We start from the raw sequence: 22,068 nt of genomic DNA, 5'->3' as shown, positions 1-22,068 counted from the left end.
TTAAGTCACATGTGTCCACCAAGTAGTTGATCTTAGAAATTTTCTGCTCACTCGACTTTTCCTCCAAGATCCTTGGACAAGTAGACTTCACCACCAATCAATCCTGAAATTCTTACTCTGTCAATGCTGCTTTCTGTTAATTCTCAACAAAACAGTTGCCAGTTGCCAGTACAGCCACTGTCATCTACCAGGCCATCCGAATCATTTTACATTTCATATTTTTTAAACAAAACAATACTCTCTCAGGAATGGCCGTGAGCAAGTCGAAGGGTCGACGCGTTTCGAAACCCCTTCTTTTGGGGATTCTCCTCAGGACCTCAGGGGTTAAGTCCTTGTCTTCTTAATGAACCTTATTATGATGTCCTACTTCGGAATGTCAAAAGGTGTCCTCGAGTCACTTTTTCTTCATGAGCAGGTTCTCATATGTGGAACGCACCGAGTCGTAAGTATTTTGGAGAAAAACTGATTCCTTATTCCTCTTGCGTACGCCGGTGGACCGAGAGACGCCACGCAGGAGAGAAGACCGAGTCCACAACTAAGGAATCGGTTGGTTTCTAACATTCACATTCCAGTACGTGTCCCAGATAAGATCCTGCCCAAGAAGAATAAAGAATCGGTTTTACTCCAAAATACTTACGACCCGGTGCGTTCCACATGTGAGAACCTGCTCATGAAGAAAAAGTGACTTGAGGACACCTTTTGACATTCCGAAGTAGGACATCATAATAAAGTTCATTAAGAAGACAAGGACTTAACCCCTGAGGAGAAACCCCAAAAGAAGGGGTTTCGAAACGCGTTGACCCTTTGACTTGTTCACGGCCATTCCTGAGAGAGTATTGTTTTGTTTAAAAAATATGAAATGTAAAATGATTCGGATGGCCTGGTAGATGACAGTGGCTCTGTCATCTTTAAATGAATATAGCAAAGTAAATTAGTACCCCACCACTTATTAGTTATGGTTCTGCTGAACCTGTGTGAGGTTACTCCTTTTTCTTTGTTTTTCTTTTCGGTTTTGCACTAATTTTTCCCTTATGTTGTGTATTTGTATGTTACATGTTGAATATAGGCATCCTTCACTTTGAATGTTAGACAAAGATGTATGAAAGGCTCACTGTATGTTTGAGAATGAGTAAATGAATCAGCTTCTGCACATGATCCCCCCTGAAATTGAGTCTTCAGTGTTACCCTGTTGTCTTACAAAGTATGTGTTAACGCAAACTCTGTGCTCTCTTGCGTACTTTTGTAAAAAAAAAATGTAAATACAGTGTGAAAAGTTATCTATGAATTAACAAAAAATAAAAAAAGATTAAGTCTGTCACAATTGGTCTTGTGGGTATGCAACAAATGTTTAATATCTTTGTGCATTCATAAATAGTAAAACGAACGGGCAGTACTGGCAACTGTTTTGTTGAGAATCGTATTTGGCGCAGCCTTACTGCGCTTTAGCCAAACTCTTCTTTGTTTTGTGCTTTCTGTTAATAGCCTTTCTTCATCAGGTCTTGGCTTGCATGAAGGTTTTTTCACTGTACTCTTGATTGAGTCAGCAACCTCCTGAGGCCAATCAAACAGCCCACCATATCATTTTGAGGTATCTAAGAGGGTCCTTCCCACCTTTGTTTGATAAAAAGGGAGGAGGCCATGCACTTGGTGCCTAAGCAGAATTTCAAAGGGACTGAACCATGACCCAGACTAGAGAATGTATCTTTAGGTGAATAAGAGATATGGTATGAGAAGATCCCACTTCCTCCCAAGGTTCTACAGTAGAGATTCCATCATGCTCTTAAGGATCATACTTAATCTGTTCTCCAACCAATTGATTTGTTTGTGGTCAATCGTGCAGCAGCGTTAGGTCACAGCACTGCAGATTTCTTCTCCCATGTCTCTCTCATGCATTAGGTGATAACATGTGTTCCAAGGTCAGAGATCACTGTCTTAGCAAATGCAACCCTAAAAATGATACGTTGGAGTACCCTAGCTGCAGCCTTCACATTTATGCTCCTTAGAGGTACTAGCTTTGGATACCGGATGGCACTGTCCACCACAACCAAGATGTACTCATTTCCTGAAGCTGAGTGAGGGTGTTCAAATGGGCCAACAATGTCAATCCCCACTAGGGCCGACTGGCCGTACCAGGAATCAGGCATTTACCCACAAGGCTGGAAGGGTGGGGAGTCAGTTTTGCAGCATTTGGGGCTGGAATTGTTATTGGGGCTCGGTTTTGCAGCAGCACTGTAATATCGGCCTCCAGTACAAGAGGCAGCAAGCACGCATTTCCGGCAGCCCGGGACCAGGCATTACTTTCTAGGGGACTGGTCCGAGAAAATTCTCAAGGCTGCTTTAGGTTCCAAGTCCTGAAAGACAAGAAAGAAAATGAATTTTTTGTCTCTCTGAACTGTGTGCAATAGGCGCAAGTCCATTTCACCTTGTACAGAATTATCTTGTTAGGAAGTAAAGTTGTTCAATATCTTCTGTGCACTTCAGCAAGAGCACAGAAGATTGTTTCAGAGCAGAAGAAGCAACTAATGTGGGCAGCAGGAGTGCCCATCCTCCTCTCTATAGTAAATATATAAAATCTCAAGTATAAAGAAAAGCCAGAAAAGGAAAGGGTTAGACCCACAACTAAATATTGAGGAGGAAATGCTGACAGATCATATTTTGATTGCAGGACCAGCTGTGAAGTAAGGTATGTGGAGAATATTAAAATAACTGTGCATGCTGTAATTCAGTCAGGTGATAGAGCTGAAATGTTTTTGAACCAGTACTGAAAGAAAAACAAAAAGGCATGATTCACTTTTGTGTTTGTGTAACAAAGCTAAACATTCTGTAAATTGATTAAGCGCTGTGAACTACGTGACATAATTTGCAGTTAGACATCTTTGAAACCAATGATGTTCAATAAGAAAATAAGAACTATATATATGTAAATAGTTTTAGAGGAATTAAAGCTCAAAATGTATGTATACATAGCGACACAGTACCTTTGTGGTAAAATGTTGCAGAAATCATTTTATGACTTGGACACTCAATTCCCACGTCATAGGAAATACACAAAAAAATAAGGAACAAGTGGGAAGGTTGGGAGTACAGTGATCCCCTGGGTCTTAAGGGGGGAGGCCCTAAGGACCACTCTTAGGGTCAAATAAAAAAAACATTTTTTTTCACCGCACCATGACACTGCACTACTATTTTGGTGCCCAACCTTACCCCAGTTTGCAGAAGTACTGATGTATTGTGTGAGTGACAACAAATGATAATGGGGGCCTCAGGTGTTGCTTGACCATTGGGGTTCACCAGCAATGAGAGGGGGGGTGCCTGTGGGGAGTTGAGTGCAGACAGAGGGTTGGGTGCACAGCCTTACCACAGGCCGAGCCCTGCACCCAACCCCATGCCACGTATGGTTAAAGACTGTCTATTTGGGCACTTGTGGGTTTTGGGGCTCACTAGCTGTTCACAGTAACTATAACTCATGCCCTTGTCATACACTGCTTATGACCGCATAAATAACATCGCTCATTAAAATTCTATAACATCATTGATACCTAATTGCATCTGAAAGAACATCATAGCGGAGGCATGAGTTACTTTTTTTCAGTAAACTATAACTGGTCAATTTCAGTGTTTTCTGGAGTTATGTTTTAACTGACATTTCACAATAACATCATTTTAACCTTTGTTTTTTTCAGTGAATAGATATCTATAAATATTTATATCTGAAAAAACTAAAGTTTACAGGGACAGATTAGTATGGAAGTAGAATATACAGAACCTGCCAATTTCACTGAACAAAACAAAGGTAACAGGGACATTATAGCTAGGAAATAGAATGTAAAAAAACGTAGAAATTCACTGAAAAAAGCAAAGGTTACAAGGACGTTATAGTTAGGCTCCGATTTAATTTGTATAAAACCATTGAAATTTAACAGTTATAGTTAACTGATCTAATTATAACTCATGCCCCACAAATCACTGCTTATGACCTCACATCACTGATGACACAGTCATATGTATGGGTGAGTGAGTGGCTATGTTGGAGAGAGTAAGTGTGTGAGTGGCTGTGTGTGTGAGTTAGTGGCTGTGTGAGTGACTGCATAAGTGTGTGTGGGTGGGAAACTGGCTGAATGGGTGAGTGAGTAGCTGTTTGAGTATGTATATAGGTAAGTGAGTGGGTGTTAGTGACTGTTATTGGAGAGTGATTTTATTGGAGTGATTTTCCGTGTGAGTGGCTGTAAGGGTGAGTGAGTTGGTATGTGAGTGGCTGAATGGATGTGTGAATGGGTAAGTACATGGGTCTGTGGGTGTGTGAGTGGGTATGTGAGTATGTATGGATAAGTGAATGGCTGTGTCAGTGGCTGTATGGTAAGTATGTAGGTGTGTGAGTAGCTGTATTGGGAAGTGAATGGCAGTGTTAATGGCTGTATTGGTGAGTGTGGGTGCATTGGTACATCAATTGGTGAGGGGAACTGTGTGAGTGTTTTATAAGGGTGACTGAGTAGTTGTATGAGTGGCTGTAAGGGTGAATGAGTGGGTATGAGAGTGTTTGTAAAGTGTTATGACTGGATGTTTTGTAAGAGACAAATTTGAACCTAACTATAATGTCCTTGTAACCTTTGTTTTTTAATTGAATTCCTAAGGTTTTTTAAATTCTAAAGATCCCTGTTAACTTAGTTTTTTTTCAGTGATTTTTTAAGGTTTTTTACAATTCTATTTCCTAACTATGATGTTCCTGTAACCTTTGATTTTTCAGTGAATTTCAAAGGTTTTCAAATTCTATTTCCCAACTATAGCGTCCATGTAAACTATGTTTTTTTTAATTGTATTTCTAAAATGGCTCTATCAGGTGCGCTTTTTATGAGTTTGTATTTTCTTCATTAGATTGATAAGCATTAGTTTAAAAAATATATATATTTGTAAAGAACGTTGCGATACCCGCAGTGAAGTCATGAAATGCGCATGTTTTTGATGAAGTCTTAAACATATACATTACATATTTATATATTTATAGACAGACTTTACTTAATAGCACTAGTTGTTTATTAATGTTGAGTTTATATTTGAGTTTGTGTGGTGGTTTTGTGAAAAAAACATCTCCAATGTGATGTTTTATTTATTCGCGGTGATTTTGCAGACCTCAACATCATCGGTAGTTGCGCAGCGTGCATGTTTTTTTAAACTCAGGGACACATACTTAGACATATTTTAATTATTTTTTGACACAAGTTGTTTATTGATATACTCTTTAAACCAAACTTTTGGAAGAATTTTTCCAATTAAAAGCCTTTTATTTGGTGTTTTGTGTGATCGTGGCGATGGTGGAAGTCACGATGACAGTTGTAACCGCTATGACTGTGCCTTTTTTCATGAAGTCTAAAACACATATATAGACACATATCACAGTATTTTACACATTAGTGGTTTCTTACTGTACTCTCTAAAGTCATGTTTCTCTGGAGTGTTTCTATAAAAACCGGGAATCCGGAGACCGCGATAACATCATTAATCACGATCTCGCCGGACACGTCACAAAAGCAAAAACCGAAAGCAGGAATTCAATAGCCACCACCACGTTCTTAAATTGTAACTATATATTTATTTCTAACCATCACAGTAGATAACTCATTTTATAAAAACCTCTATAAAACATTTATAATAATCTCAATAGCTCTATAACAATGCTTATTGATGATTCACTGAAATATTTTGTTATGTTCCCACCAATATTCGTGATTAAGTCTGTAGTCTTGACGTCCCCATGATGGTACACAGGGGCAATGCTGGTGGCCGCGTCGTCGTCACAAAATCACACATGATTAAAAAAAAATATTTTGGACACATAACTTGTGTCACTAACACTCCATGTCTCAAACATGGGGTCAGAGTACCTCTACTCTGACCCCTTATGTTAGCTTTTTCAGAACTTTTCCACCCCGTGAAATGTTCCGGACCGATAAAATGGCGGCCACAACTTTCTGTTCTTGTTCCATTGAGCCAATCAGCGCATTCCCGTTGGTGTGTGCATTTGCAATTAATTGCAAAACCACCGCAAAATATCCATGGCCAGAGATATCAATATCATTTTTGGCTTAAATGTCTCAAAAACTACTAAACACATTTTCACCAAATAGGCTAAAGGCACTTTCTTTAACCTGTTGCAGGAATCTCTGGAGTCACAGAACTATGCTTGGGATTATGGGACCTTAGTCGGCAGGGACTGAGTCATCCTACCACCTGAGTACCCATGAGCCCTTACTGACTAGCTATAGTGTTTCACTTGCCCTCCTACTCACTCACAGAGGAACAAGGGATTAGAAACCCCAGAACACAACACTCTCGACCCTCTGAAGAATCGCAGTTGCAGGACACACCTTTTCACTCTCACACTCGTACTAGCGCACAACGAGTTCTGTCAGAGACACGAGGAAAGTTAAAATTGTTTAACTATCATGCTCTAGTATGCAGTATACTTGCCACTACAAATAGGAAAATGCCTAACACAAATATGGTTAGCAAGTAGTCCATAAATCCTAAAATGAGCTGCCATTATATACTGTAGTCTAACCTCCCTCCCCTTTTATATAAGCAAAATGATCATATATCAGAAGACCTATAGGTGTTAGCAGCAGACCCTGTACCTCAGTATACACAGATGAAAGCTTTATATCCCAGGTGCTGTCACGATCTTTCCCCTGGAAAAGTCCCTCTCCATGTGTGTGCGAGCTATCTGTGAATATCTATATGACAAAAGTATGTGTTCCCAAACAACAGCTGCGTTTGTGTGTTTTGTCTAGGTGCTAGGGCCTAACCAGAACAGAATAACATGTGGCATTTGTCTCCTGCCTTGTCTACATGTTCAGACTAAATCCCAGGAAAGTTCAGAATGCAAAAACAACAGCGTATTCTGTATGAAAGTACAATATGGCACAAAGCAAAAATACATCTGGAAGGTAACATGTGACAAAGAAGAGGACAATCTGCAACATGGTCATGCTAACATAGGAAAAATGACAATGCGCCACACGGGACTTATGACACCCTCCACTTGGTCAGGATAGTAGCACCAATTGACGACAGAAGTCAAACTGTAACTAAAACCAAAGCAGGAAAGCAATTGCAGGGCAAGAGTGTTTCCAAAAATGTGTGCACAAACATATATCCAATTACAGCGTATCATTGGGACCTAAGATGTAGGATGTCAAATGGAACAACATCAATGCCAATAATATACCCAAACCTTCAAAATGGAAATAACTGGCATCCAATTGGGCAGGTCAAAGGAGCAAATGTATTCCTTGTTTCTAGTTGTAGATGGACCCATCTAAGGAGAACCTGTGTGAACTTCGATGAAACTGAGATCCAAGAGACACTGTGCAGTTGCACAGGGACTACCTCCGGCCACTGGCCCCAGTGCTGGGTTGTACACAAGCCGCATACCCATTGAACAGTTCTGGTTATAGGCCACTATGGGGCCCATCAACAGTTCAAAATCCAGGGCAACAATAGATGGGGTCGCCAGGCAGACATCCAGGGCCCACTGAAAGGGGCACCGGATACAATGAAAAACAGGTTGCACACAGGTGAAGTAAGGCAATTTGTATTATTCTTGATTAATTAAAACCTTGCATATAACACATGAACAATAAAATCAAAGTTACAATAAATGAGGAGTTTGCAGGGCTAAAATAATTATACGTGCCAAAATCAATGGTGCTATTAGTTCTCAGTCTATAAAAGACAGTTTGATAAAGTTTATCACTTTATACTTATAGGATGCTCCTATGCAACTTATGACGACTGCCTGGTGTCCCACGTTGTAGTTTCGCAATGCCAAAATGAGGAGCAATAAGTTTGCGTTACCGGGCAAGATCATGAAGAGCCAGGGCCGTTAAGCGGATCTAGTCCGTAATAACCAAGGATAGATTTTTTAGCCTTTTTCCTGTTAATTCGAAGAATTTTGCAAGTCGGCAATCAAGTTGTATTAAACTTGGATTAAGGCAAGTCAAGTCAAGTAAGTCAAGTAAGTAATTTATATAGCACTCTACATACCCAGAGGGTCTCAAGGCGCTTGAGGAAGGGTGGAGAATTACTTGTCGAATATCCAGGTTTTAAGCTGTTTTCTGAAGGCTAGGTGGTTTTGAGTAAGGCGGAGGTGAATGGGAATGGAGTTCCAGGTTTTAGCCGCTAAGTAGGAGAAGCATCTACCCCCCATGGTGGTTTTGTTGATGCGTGGAACAGCAGCAAGGGCTTGGTTGGGAGAACGTAGTTGGCGGGAGGGAGTGTAGAAGGATAGTCGCGTGTTGAGGCATTCGGGTCCAAGTTCGTAGATGGCTTTGTGTGCGTGGGTGAGGAGGTGGAACGTTATCCTCTTATTGACGGGGAGCCAGTGGAGGTCTTTCAGGCGACCGGAAATGTGGTCTTTGCGAGGGATGTCTAGTATGAGTCTGGCTGAAGCGTTTGGATGCGTTGGAGTTTTTTCTGAAGTTTTGCGGTGGTCCCGGCTTACAGGGTGTTTTCGTAGTCCAGGTGGCTTGTAACCAGTGCGTGTGTGACCGTTTTTCTAGTTTCGGTGGGTATCCAGCGGAATGTTTTTTTGAGCATGCGAAGAATGTTGAAGCATGATGATGAAACAGCGTTGACTTGTCTGGTCATCGAGAGTGAGGAGTCCAGGATGACGCCCAGGTTCCGTGCGTGGTCCGTTGGGATGGGTGCTTTTCCTAGGGCCGCTGACCACCAAGAGTCGTCCCAGGCGGAAGGGGAGGTACCTAAGATGAGGACTTCTGTCTTGTCCGAGTTCAGTTTTAGACGGCTGTGCTTCATCCATTCGGCTACTTCTTGCATCCCTTCATGTAGGTTAGTTTTGACGGTGTTTGGGTCTTTGGTGAGTGAGAGGATCAGTTGAGTGTCATCAGCGTAGGAGATGATGTTGAGGTTGTGTTGGCGTGCAATGGGCGCGAGGGGGCTCATGTATACGTTGAAGAGGGTAGGACTAAGTGATGATCCTTGTGGCACGCCGCAGATGACTTCGGTGGCCTCTGACTTAAACGGTGGGAGGCGGACTCTCTGAGTTCTTCCGCCAAGGAACGAGGTGATCCAGTCCAGTGCTTTTCCTTGAATTCCGATTTTGCTGAGGCGTTGTATGAGGGTGCTATGACAGACTGTGTCGAAGGCTGCGGAGAGGTCAAGGAGGATGAGGGCGACTGTGTCTCCGTTGTCCAGTAGTGTTCGAATGTCGTCTGTTGCTGCAATGAGGGCGGTTTCGGTGCTGTGATTGGCTCGGAAGCCGGACTGTGAGGAGTTGAGGGATTTGTTGGTTTCGAGGAAGGCGGCGAGCTGGTTGTTGACGGCTTTCTCAATGACTTTGGCCGGGAATGGTAGGAGCAAGATGGGGCGGTAGTTTTTGAGTTCAGTGGGGTCTGCTGTGGGTTTTTTCAGAAGGGCGCTGAGTTCGGCGTGTTTCCAGCTTTTCGGGAAGGTGGCGGAGTTGAGGGAGCAGTTGATGACGTCTCGAAGGTGGGGTGCGATGATGGAGTCTGCTTTGTTGAAGATGTGGTGGGGACATGGGTCTGTGGGGGATCCTGAGTGGATGGAGTTCATCAGGCTAATGGTGTCCTCAATGGAGATTGGGTTCCAGTCATAAAGGATGTTCAAGGGGGGTTTAGGTTCGGAGGTAGGTTGGGTGGGTTGGTTGTCGAAGCTGTTATGGATGTCGGCGATGTTGTCGTGGAAGAATGAAGCTAGGGAGTCGCAAAGGATTTGAGAGGGAGTGATGTCGTTGGAGTTGGCAATGGGGTTGGTAAACTCTTTGACGATGTTGAATAGTTCCTTGCTGTTGTGGGCGTTGTTGTCTAGTCGGTCTTTGAATGCGGATTTGTTGGCTGACCGGATCAGTTGGTGGTGTTTACGGGTGGCGTTTTTGAAGGCGTCTCTGGTGCTAGTGTTTGGGTCTTTTTTCCAGGCTTTCTCAAGGGAACGACAGAGTTTCTTGGATTTCTTAAGGTCATCGTTGAACCAGGGGGCGTTTTTGCTGCCTAGCTTGATTTGGCATTTTTTCAAGGGTGCTAGGTTGTCGGCGCTGTGGGTTAGCCATTGTGTGAGGTTGATGGCTGTTTGGTTAGGGTCCGACGAATAGGCAGGGGGGTTTTGAAGAAGCGATGTGGAGATCTGGTCAATGGTGATTTTGTTCCAGTTTCTTCGCAGAGTTGGTTGAGGGTTGTTGTGGATTGTGGTCTTTTTGTAGTTAAAGTGAACGCAGCTGTGGTCCGTCCAATGGAGAGCTGTGGTGTGATTGAAGGAGATGTGCTTGCTGGAGGTGAAGATAGGGTCGAGTGTGTGTCCTGCGTAGTGGGTGGGGGTGTTTACAAGTTGTTTGAGTCCGAGGTTGGCGAGATTGTCCAGAAGGGTGGTGGTGTTGCTGTCGTTGCTCTTTTCCAGGTGGAAATTGAGGTCTCCCAGTAGAATGTAGTCCTCGGAGGGGAGGGCGTGTGGGGTGATGAAGTCAGTGATGTCTTCACTGAATTGTGTACGGGGTCCTGGTGGCCTGTAGAGGAGGGTGCTTCTGAGTGTGGTCTTGGGGTCGGTGTGGGTCTGGAAGTGAAGATGTTCGGCGATAGCAAGGTTGTCGTCTGAGCTGGTTGAGACGCGGATAGAGTTCTTATGGACGATGGCGATGCCTCCTCCTGTTTGGTTGGTGCGATCTTTTCGGATGATCTTGTAGCCGTCCGGGATGGCTATAGTGATGTCTGGAGCTGATGAGGCGTTCATCCATGTTTCGGTTAGGAAGGCGACGTCCGGAGAAATGGTGTCTAGTAGAATCCAAAGGTCGATGGCGTGTCTGTGGACCGAGCGGGTGTTGATCAGGATGCATTTTAGGTGGTTAGTGTCGGATCTCTGTTTGATGTTTGTGGATTTGGTGTGGGTCTTGGTGCAGTCGAACTTGCAGGAGAGGCAAGTGAAGGGTCCATGGGTGTGTCCCGGTGCAGCTTGGTGGCAGTTTGGTGGGCGGCCGGGGTTGAGGGCAGTGAGGGTTGCGGTGTCGTATGTAATGCAGGTGGGCTGGGAATTGCGGGGGCCAGGGGGTCTGGCGCTGGGCGCGGGCCAGGCGCGGACGGGCATAGAAGGGCTTACCTTTGGCGCACCTTCGGCGCGGCCGAAGCGCGTGGACGCTGCGCGTAGGTCCATCGTGCATAAATGGAGAGTGGAGGGGGCGGAGCGTGGGAGGGGCAGCTGGGAGGCGGTACCGGGGAGGAGAGGCGGGCCAGGGGAAGTACAACAACAAAATGGAGGTCAAAGGGAAAGCGAAACAGGGGCAACAAATGTACAATAACACCGAGTGTGCAGCAAATGTACCAGAATGTATATTCAGAGCCTCAGAAATGTCGCGTTGTTATGCAGGGCAGAGAGTGCGGCACTACGTTTCAAGGCGCTAAATCCGGGTGAAAAATGCTCATAAAGTAAAGCTACGATATCAGGCAAAAAACGATAACAGTCACAGCTAGCAAAGTAAACGATACCAGATCCAGCAAAGAATGCGCTTCAGCTGTGTGCGTTGGGATCAGCAGCACGATCAGAATATGGAGCCAGGGAGCGTGGGGGAGCGACCGTTCTGGAGCAGGCACAGCATCACCTTCTGTCTACAAGACATAACGCCGTGCAAAATAAAGAAGGGTTTCAACAAGGAGATCCGTATGTCCTTTAAGTTCATGCAAATACATATAATGTGAATAAGACTCTCCGTGCCACTAGTGCACAGACGGCAAGGCTGATCACCGTCTTTTCTTTCCCAAGGCGGTAGAAATGGATTAATCAGGCCAACTCCCAGCCGAAGTCTTAAGATCATTTCCTTGGTGGCAATCTCTGTAAGTGCCATAAGGTAGGGTTGGGGTTTAAGGGCATCGTAATTATTAAGCACGGCCCAACCGAGGGCACGTGTGGACAATGTGTTCTTGTCCTCTATTGATGATATTAATCTTGTTGTTTTTGTTACTAGTTTTTTTAACTCTGTGTGACTGATTGAAATGTTCCAGGCGTCTGTCAAGCCTAAGGTTTTAATGGATTCTTGGAGGTATTTGTAGGCTGGCAATTTTGCGGTGCGGTGCAGCTCTACCCAAAGAAGGTTATTTAGGGACCCTGTTTCTGCAGCTCTAATTTTGTGCCAGCTTTTTATGAAGGCTCCCTTCCTTTCTACTGCCTAGTTTTTGAAGGCCAAATTCCAGCCTAATTTGAGCTGGTGAAGCGTAATTGGGAAGGTGGAAAATTGCTCTGCAGGAGGATATCATTATGCTATCTAGAGTTGCATCCTCTCTACCAGTCAAAGATTCACTTCCATAGGTGATTGTAGGTTTCAGTTTGGCTCGGTGGATTTTTAAAAAAGGATCGAGAGTTAGGTCTGGAAGCAACTTCTTCAGGGGTTTCAGCGCTAGGTAGGTTGTGAACCCCTTCCTTCGCAAGGATTCCAGCTGCGGCTTAAATAAGTTATTGTGATCTAACAACACGCCCAGGTACTTATAGCTTGGTACTTGGTCTAGATGTTTGCCGCCCAGATACCAACTAGGGTTTGCCTTTTTGTGATGGTTTACTGCCATTGTTTTAGTTTTTGGGAAATTTATGTTTAGGCCGTTCTGTAGCGAAAACTTGTAAGTCCCATCTAAGAGGCGTTGAAGTCCGATGGGGGTCAGGCTGATTAGTACTAGGTCATTGGCATATAACAGATTTTTTAGTGTTATGCCGCCTAGTTTCGGAGCATGGGAAGAGCAGCTGTTGAGCTTGCCTGGTATATCCGCCAGGAAAAGACTGAATAACAGGGGGGCCAAAACGCATCCTTGCTTTAGGCCCTTTGTTGTAGTGATTCTGGATGAAAGGTGGGTCCCGGCACCTAGCTTGATTCTTGCCCACGTATTAGTGTGCAGTTTAATGAGCTGGTCTAAAAGGGGTGCTGGTATGTCCCATCTGTCCAGCTAATTCCAGAGCTTCTTACGATCAATGTGGTCAAAGGCCGCTGAATAGTCTATGAAACAGAGGTATTGAGGATATTTGCCCTGCTTCGCCTCGTCCATAAGCATAGTTAAAGCCATAATAGTAGTGATGGTGCCATGCCCTTGGTGAAAACATGTTTGAGTTATGGGTATGATGTTGTACGCGGAGGACCAGCTAGCCAGATCGTTTAAGATGATGCCCGCTTAGTATTTGGCCTCAGAGTCTATGAGGGCTATTAATCGATAATTGTTTGGTGCAGTCCTTGTCCCCTGCTTATATATTGGGCTGATGATTGAGCCTCTCCATGACTCTGGAAATACAGAGGATCTTAAAGCGTGTCCTATTATCGGGGCTAATGCTTTGCTCCAAAATTCAGGGTCCTGTTTAAACAGCATTGGGGGTATGCCGATGGGCCAGGTGCATCCACCCTTCTGCCTCTGGCTATTTGTTTCCTTACTGCCAAAGGGAGGAGGTTGTTTTGCTTGTCTGCTGCGCTGAATTGATAGTGCAGATCTAGTTGCACTGGTATCTCCTGCAGCATGGGCTCTAGTTGTTTGCTGTCGCCATTACTTGAGTGCAGATGGATTACTACTGTCCCTGTTGAAATGTCGGCACTGGCGTTCCCAGGATTGACCAGAGGGGTAACAAGGACTGGTTCAAGGTCATTAAAGTGTTGGAGTAGATAATCAGCCCAGGTTGCCTCTGTAATATTGGAGTCTATGCGACGGTGATTAGGCCGCTGCAGTTTGTTTACTGATTCCCAGAATTTGGCACTATTTCGTTGTTTTGCGTCATGGAGAAGTTGTGCCCATAGTGCGTTTTCCTTTGCTCTTTTGTTCACCCGTCTCCGCTGTTTAAGCGATGTCCTTAGTCCCCAGAGAGTGCCTTGCAGGCCCCGGTTATTTGGAAATTTGCGTTGTTGCTTTAACCTTTGGTTTATAGATTGCTTTAATTTTTTTGAAATGGTGCTCTTTCCAGCTTTGATAGTAGTTGCTGCAGCTTTCCTCTGGTGTGGGCCTTGCCTCAGTGCAAGTTTGCTTCTTAAAGTTGTAACAACATCTTCCCAACTTCTCATGGGCTGGTCCAAAGTTGCTCCTACCTGATTGAATAGGGTTTTGGCTATTGTTGTCATTTTGTCTCTATTACTAGAGTGACACCTTAGTCTTCTGAGGTTAGTGGTCTCGTCTTTCACAGTTGGACATCTGATTTCTGGCGGATTCCATGGTATTGTTTGAAGACACAGTTCTTGTGGGAGATGGTCATTAAATGCATTGTTGACGATCTTAAAAGTTGCAATTTTATTAAACAGAGTCAGAGTCGTAAAGGTATAGTCTAGATGAGTTGATGCTATGGTCGAGTGATATGTTGCAGCTGGAAGGATGTCCTCCTTAAACCAAAAAACACAGTTGATGGACAGAATGTAGAACAATGTCATACATTCACCCCAGTACAAGGATCTGGGCCTAAATCCATCGTTTTTTTGCACTCCACACCACCCTGGGTTAGACACTGGCTATATGCAAATCAGCTCTGACCGTGTGCCTCATGGGAACAGTCCAGTCCGAACTACCAAGCCATGTCTTTTCCGAGACCGGAATCAAGCATCCAAGGACCGGTTTCTGGCTATCAGCCTTCATCAGCCTGGATAGCTTGACTCCAGTGGTGTGGAGAGCCTGGGACTCACGTCTGAGTATGCCCAGCACACTCGGGGTGAAAATTGCAAAAAACACGGTTGATGGACAGAATGTAGAACAATGTCATACATTCACCCCAGTACAAGGATCTGGGTCTAAATCCATTGTTGTTTTGCACTCCACACCACCCTGGGTTAGACACTGGCTATATGTAAATCAGCTCTGACCCTGTGCCTCATGGGAACAGTCCAGTATCTTCCCAGGTTTCCTGAATTAAAATCATATCAAAAGATTTCAGGTAATCTAGAATCTCTTGGTCACTCGTTTTGTAGGCCAATTCATTGATATTCAAGATGCAAATTGACATGCCACATTGTGCTGTATGAATTGAATGTGCTGCAGACTTCTGTTGTCAATTTAGTCGTGCAGATGCTATTAGTCGTTGGGTGCCTGTCCAGTTGTCAGTTGTTGAGGGATAGATTGGAGCTGGTCGAGCTTGAGTTGGTAATACTGCTATTGTCAAATTTGCTGCAGTAAATGTACCTGGTGTTCTGCTCCTTGCTCCTTTCAAAAACAAAAAGGTAGAATGTTGTAGGTTGCTGGCTTCTTTTTTAAGGAAGGGAGTTGGAAATAGTGGCTTTGGAATTGGCTTCAAGGTAATTCCCCAATTTTTAAATCTATTTCTTTCCCGCATGATTCTGCCTGCAACCTCTGGGGTTTGCCATCTTGTTTTGGTTGCTTCAGAGCTCTGGCTGTTGTTAGATTGCATAAATTCAACTGATAGTAAGTCCGATGTATCAATGTTGGCTAAAGATGTGATGGAATGTAAGAGCCGTAGAACATTCCCTCTGTTTAATGTGTCCTCACGCCCCCGTGTTTCATATTGAGGGATGAAAATTAGGGTGTCAATCTCTTCTTCCGTTGCTGAATCCTTATCTCGAAAAATTGTGCCTTCACTGTTAATTGCTGTATTAGCAGATATTTCATGATAATGGCAGTGTTGGGCAATGCTATTGTGTAAGGTGTGTACGAGAGACGCTTGATGTTGAGGATTAACTTTATCTCTTCCTTGGTTGTAGCACTTGTGAGAAGATGTAGGTTGGCCAGAAGAGAACTGAGCTTTGTCTTGCGTGCTAACGGCTTCCTCATGGTTTTGACTTGACAATAATGGAGGTTCAACACAACTAACCAGCAAGGCTAGACCTTTCAAGTCTATTGCTTGTGGATCCTCAACAGATGCCTTTCTGTCTAAAGTACTTATGATTGGCTCTTGGCTTAGATTGGTGCTTGCCTGGTTGGTACCTAGGGTAGAAGGGCCAAGAAGAGGGATGCTATCGGATGATTTCCTGTTTGGATCTTTGTTGACTTCAAGATGGGCGCTGGCTCTGGTTGGGAGGCAAGAGGACCTATACTGTATATCTGTGTAATTGGGTCTTTCATTCACTAGGTCCTTTGTCTCAAAGGCCGGCGCTGCAGCTGGTGAATCTAGAATTTCCTCACTTGTTAGGTTCGTTTAGATTAGAGCGGGCTGGAGGTGAATAGCCGGATACCGGGCTTGTGTAGTTGGTATCTTTTTCCCGCCTTTCCTTTTATGCTTGCGGCCTGTTTTTAATGAGATATAATTTCCATTTTATAGTCCGGTTTTAGCAACTTGCAAGGGAGCACATCCACCTATTGGGTTATTGCTGATTGACGGTGATGGCCCTGTCAGTTGCGGGTCCAGTGATGTATTATCTACCGTCATTTTATCCTTGCTAGCAGTATTCAAGGTTATAGCTGTTGGTTTCAGGGCAATTATTAGGTCTCCCAAAATTGTCGGGAGCGTTAGTAATGTGTCCACAATTGGGGTGCAAGAACATTCTTGTTGCACAGGCAATGTGTTAAAGACCGCTTCTTGCCCTCTCTTTATTAGGCCATTCAGATCACACAGGTGAAGTAAGCATATCGGAAGGTCAGACAAAATTCGGGAACTAAAAGGCACCATTCGAAAAATATTTGGCATCCGCTGATGGTACAGCTGCAGCAATGACTGTCATGGCAGGACCACAGACGAAGCAGCCATTGTGAAATAGAAGGAACAGCACAACAAAGCCACAAACCAAGAAGAGCAGCAGCGGCAACCCACCAAATATGCTGGAAAAAATAGAGTGTATAAACGCTGGAATTACTCCGAAAAGAAGACAAGAGGCTGAAGCTCACAAGTTTTAAAAGGTGTGAAAGGCGTGTGGTATCAGATGCAATAAATATTTGATGGATCAATCCCCCAAAATGCACTGGGGGATTTGTGTTCTGTAATGATAGTATTTCACTGGACTTTCTTGCCACCTGCAATTCAAAGGTCCCAGGAGCTCAAGTGAGAGCCACTTCTTGCTGAAGCCATAGTGCTTTTAGTCTACTCAGTTTATTAAACTCTGTTTTTAGGCTTGAAATAGAAGCCCACAATAAACTATCTATACTCCCATGTGGAGGGGGAAACAGGACGTTGTTGCAACAAGTAACTAACTGGGAAACAGACACCCGTATCAAATTCCCACCTGCAGACTGCAGCTTTCATGATTAATTAGAACAAGATAAGTGCCATTTGAGAGCAATGTGAGGGTAGGAATTATAATGGGAACATGCATTCCTTTCAAAAGCCAAGCCAGATTAGGTGCAGAAACATTAGAGGCGCAGTGGATTATTACTTGTTGACAGACAAGCGAATGGCCAGCAGTGGAATCACAAATTTCTCCTGTTAGAAATACCTCTCTCTCAGCCCCTTGACAATGACATGTAAAAGGCAGGGACCATAACTCCATGTATTAACCTAACTGCCAAATTAGTTTCTTCGCTAGAGTGAAGGGAAAGCTGTTCAAATTTTTCTATATGTAGCACGGTAAAACTTGCGTCTTTCATAGCCATTAACTGTTGTTTACATGTTAAATTGAAGGGTACAAACAATGTGCTACAGTTTAGGTAGTGCCAAGGTACGAGACCTTTTTTTTGTATTTGCAGTGTCTAATCTAATTGTATAACTGATCTAAGTTGATGTTGACCATGATACAATGTTGGCACTTCATTTTGCACAGCATCAATAACAAAAGACACAATGTTATCTAGAGTATAAATATGGGATGATAATGTATTAATGCTGTTGTCGAAAACAGCAAGCACTTTGTCTAAATTGTCTTGATCAAGTTGACGTAAATGCACCACAGCTTCCATTTGCAATAATTTCTAAAATTCATTATATGCAGCATAAACAACTGATTCAGTTTGAGGGGATTTGGGACCTAAAAGGAAATCAGAAAGGTTTATGTCATCCAATAGGAGAGATAGATGCTGCTTTGCTGCAGACAATGTTGAATGTTCTAACCATTGTTTACATAATTTACCCACAAAATAAGTGGTAACAGTGTTAGAATGAGGGTAACTTGGATCAGGTCTACGCAACGTAAATCCTGAGGTAGTGTTTACAAAATGAGAATGGCAAACATTCTTGTTTAGGGCCATAATTACCATCCAGATGAGGATATAGCAGTGGAGTTAAATGTACAATTTGGTATCACACTATTTAGTTGGTCTGCAGTTTAATTGGTATAAGATTGACAATTATCAAACATGGTCAAGGACGGAATGGTGGGAGTATTCAATTAATGAATCTCGCAATCCAATCCCAGATAAGTAGTCTGTTGGACCATGTCAGTAAGAAGAATTATTTGAGCTGGTATCAGACATGCACGGAATATATATTCAATACATCGGACCTGCCAGGACTTAGTACCCCATCATGATTTCAAATCGATATTGGCGTTCCAATATTTGTATGCTTTCAATGTCAAGTTATCAATAAAAGGGGATGAGTAAACTAATCTGGTAAGCATGTTTAAACAAAAAAAATTGGAAGCAAATTTAAAATAATATGATACTGGATACGAAAAGGTATAACCAGTGAAATAAGTGTACTTCAGTTGTTGTGTGTTGGAGCTACCCTGAGATGGAGTTAGGCAATGTTCCCATTGAGTATAGTTAAAGTGGGGACACTCTCCATTTGATCTGTGCAGAAAATAATGACCATAACGTTGATAACAGAATAAATTGGCATAGTAAGCAGAATTCATATATAAATCTTTAGCATTAAAACAGTGTAATAGTGCATCTCTGAAAACATGGAATTCACAGCCTTTATACTCTAATCATCTGATTGTTTTCCAGGTATTATCACTTCACCCATTGAAACATGGAATACATATGGTATTTATATGGTCACGGTAGGACCAAATACATTGAATGGCACTTTATCCCATACAAATCCATCAGTGACTGGGACCCCCGAAATGTTCACAAGGAATGATATCTTTTCATTTTATGCAAGGATGAATGTGGAGCCAATACACTATCAACATGTCCTGCAGTAGCCGTTAATCAAAAGGAAAAAAATAACTGTCATGAATCCTATTCACATAAATAGAAATACCATGGAAAACTTGACCCAGACATATGTTCATGGCGATAACAGATAAGATAAAACAGAAGATAGCGAAGAATAGTCTGAAGAAAAGTTGTCTTGATCAATATAGTAAACAGAAGAACTCAGCTGAAAAAATGGCGGCTGGGAAACTGGATTTGAAGTTGGGGCTTGTATTCCCATAGAAGATGTTGTAGAAGGTAAAGCAGATACCAGGTCAACTGAAGAATCAACATCCCCCTCCGGTAGCCGGGGAGAATCAGAAAAAATGGAGCTCACAGGCTGTGATGAAATATCCCATCCTGGGACACCCCGAGCCATACTATTCAGTATCGGCCATATGCTGTAACTTGACATGGTCAATTGAAAAGAAGCGATTTTCTTTGCAACCAGGGAGAAGAGGTAACATCATAGTTTGGGTACCCTGGAGACTAGGCAAAGGAGCAGGGTAGGATGGGCCAAATTATTTCTTGATCACCATCTTTTCACTAACCAGATCACCCACTTTAGGAAGCCAGCCAGAAACAGGAATCAGAACTGCTGCTTCTTCAGGTGCAGTCCATGGCAAATTAGATTTTGCCACTGTATCACAAAAATGTGTAGATCATGTAAGTCAGCACAGTAGTTGTTTACATCAAAGGTTGCAGCAGCTGCCACAACATCTAGACCTTCAAGGTCTGGAACAAACATCTTGATACTAAAAAGCATTTCGTACAGGGTCTGCTCACCTAGAGATCATCTTGGGAGATTACTGAGAGCTGTGGAACCCCATAAAGGTGAGCTAACTAGCCACATCCCATACCTAATACCCTTGCTGTCCAAGATTGCTTTAAGTCACGGTTCTTCTTCTCCACAACAGAATTGCCCTCTGGCCGATATGGAGATGAGAAATGGACATGCACTCACAAAAAATTAATTGAATCAGGGTAAGCCTTAGAAGCAAAAGCCGGCTCTTGGTCAGAATGGAAAGTGTCACAGGCATATGTCCGACAAAGACATGCAAATCTTTCATAACAGTGCAAGCGTCAGCAGAGTGATGTGGCCGAACCCAGAGGAACCTTGTGCAAGAAATCCACTGCAGCCAAAATATAATTAAAAGCAGTGTCTGATGGTAAAGGACTGAAATTATCAAGGTAAATACCTCTAAAAGGATGATTTGAAATAAGGAGATGAGTTTGTGGTGGACGCAACACAGTGAAACACTTAATTTGTTGGCACACATCGCAACAAAGGACATATTTGCAAGTTTGTTGATATACACTGAACCACCAATAGCGTTGTGAAAAGAAAAGTAGCTGCAACACCAGCGTGAGCAGAAGCCATGCCTTTATGAGTGGCCACAATAAGAGAATCCGTACGGTCGAGGCTTGGAGCTCAAGCGGTCACCAACTGTAGGAATAGAAACAAAAGGAACTTTGTCAGCAGTCAACTGTATAGCGAGAAGGGAATCCCTGAGGAAAAGGAGTGCACTCCTTAGTTGAAGCAATAGCCGCCAAAATGTAATTGTCAATATTAGTCATGGAACAAGTAACAGCCGCTATTCTAACTGTGGCTACTACAGATTTGGCAGCCTCATCAGCCAATGAATTACCAACAGCGTGCGCTCCCTCATGTTAATGTCCTAACGTGTAGACAACATTTGTCAAGGGTAAGCGTGCCTTGAGGGCCGCCACCCAAACCCAAAGTGTTTTGTGCTTGATTGTGCTCCCAAAAATCGTTTTGTTCCTAAAAAAATACATTTTCATTAAAAGACTGTTTGCAGTTTAAAGAATCACACAGAACAAGGTTGAGTAATCCAGGATCCGCATATTCAGGAGCCAAGAGGAGTGCGCATAACTCGACAAACTGGGCCGAGCAGTCATCAAGAGACTAGGTGTGCACCAAGGTGGATGTGAAAACTCCATTTGTCATTGAACCTATGACAAAAGCGCAAGCAGCTGAATAAGCCTGTTTGGAACCAATGGCTGGTTGTGCTGAACCTAATCCAGAGGAAGAACCGAAGAAGGCAAAGGGTGAACATGTTCATACTGCAGAAATTCTTGTGTGTGCAAAGAGGGATCAAAAACAAAACTAGCATCAGCCGATGTCAAGGATGTAGCCCATTGAATCCAATGAGGGCTTTAGAATTAGGCACACTGGTTTTTGTGACCCCCTCTACAGTGGGCACAGGAGAAACAACAAAAATGCATTTACCCTGTGCCAGAGGGTGTTCTTTCAGTGAGAACTTTTTCAGTAGAAGAAAAACGCAATTCAGCAGGAGTATACAGATGCGATTTATAAGCGATTGAGACTGTGTCACCCTCTTTAAAAGTCACATATGTGAAAACGATTGCTCCAAGCACAATCCTGGTGACCAAATTTGTACTGAGTATTCTTGTTTTTAAGTAAAGCGTTGTAAGTAAGTCAGACTGCAAAGCACGCAGCACTGATGTGTGTTCCGGTAGCGAAGAGGAAGCAAAAAGGAGAGATGTATCAAAGCATAACGAGGTTTAATACGCTGATCATAGTCAGGAATGTAAGTCATTTCAAAGTTAAAAAAACCCAGCAGTGACTTCACTTTGTTGAGGGATGATGGAGGTTGCAATTGAGCACACTTTTCCCAAAAATGCAGGGCCAAACTCTACCCTATTTGTTCAATTCATAAGCAAGAAAGAGAACGGCCAAAAATGCAATATATGATTTTACACAATTGGACTTGTAGCCTAGAGCTGCAAAGCGTGTAATGATGCAAACCACTTGTGCAAGATGAGGATTCAATTCATCTTCCGTCAAGTATTTGTCTTAAACATAGGAAAACACATCAGGGTCAATTTCATTCAAAAGCGACACAATATGTGCAGGGCTATTCTTATACCCCATAGGCAATCTTGCATAGCACCTCTGAGTGCCAAAGGTGGTGAATGCGGACAAGTCCTGGCTTTCAGGGACCAGGTTGTGACTAAAAAACCATTGGAAATATCCAAAGTAGTTTTAAATCTTTTACGTATAATATTTTTTATCAACGCTGTACAATGTGGGTTT

General features: G+C 43.2%; 1 protein-coding gene across 1 annotated transcript in view; it reads right to left on the bottom strand.

The window, feature by feature from the left end:
* LOC147727327 (G protein-coupled receptor 54-like) overlaps window positions 1-22,068 on the bottom strand; it is a 912,640-nt gene that overhangs the window by 807,229 nt on the left and 83,343 nt on the right. The gene's annotated exons all lie outside the window — the stretch shown is intronic.

Source organism: Lissotriton vulgaris, chromosome 3_1 (genome assembly GCF_964263255.1).
Source record: "Lissotriton vulgaris chromosome 3_1, aLisVul1.2, whole genome shotgun sequence".
NCBI lineage: Eukaryota > Metazoa > Chordata > Amphibia > Caudata > Salamandridae > Lissotriton > Lissotriton vulgaris.
This window is presented reverse-complemented; position numbering and strand designations above follow the sequence as displayed.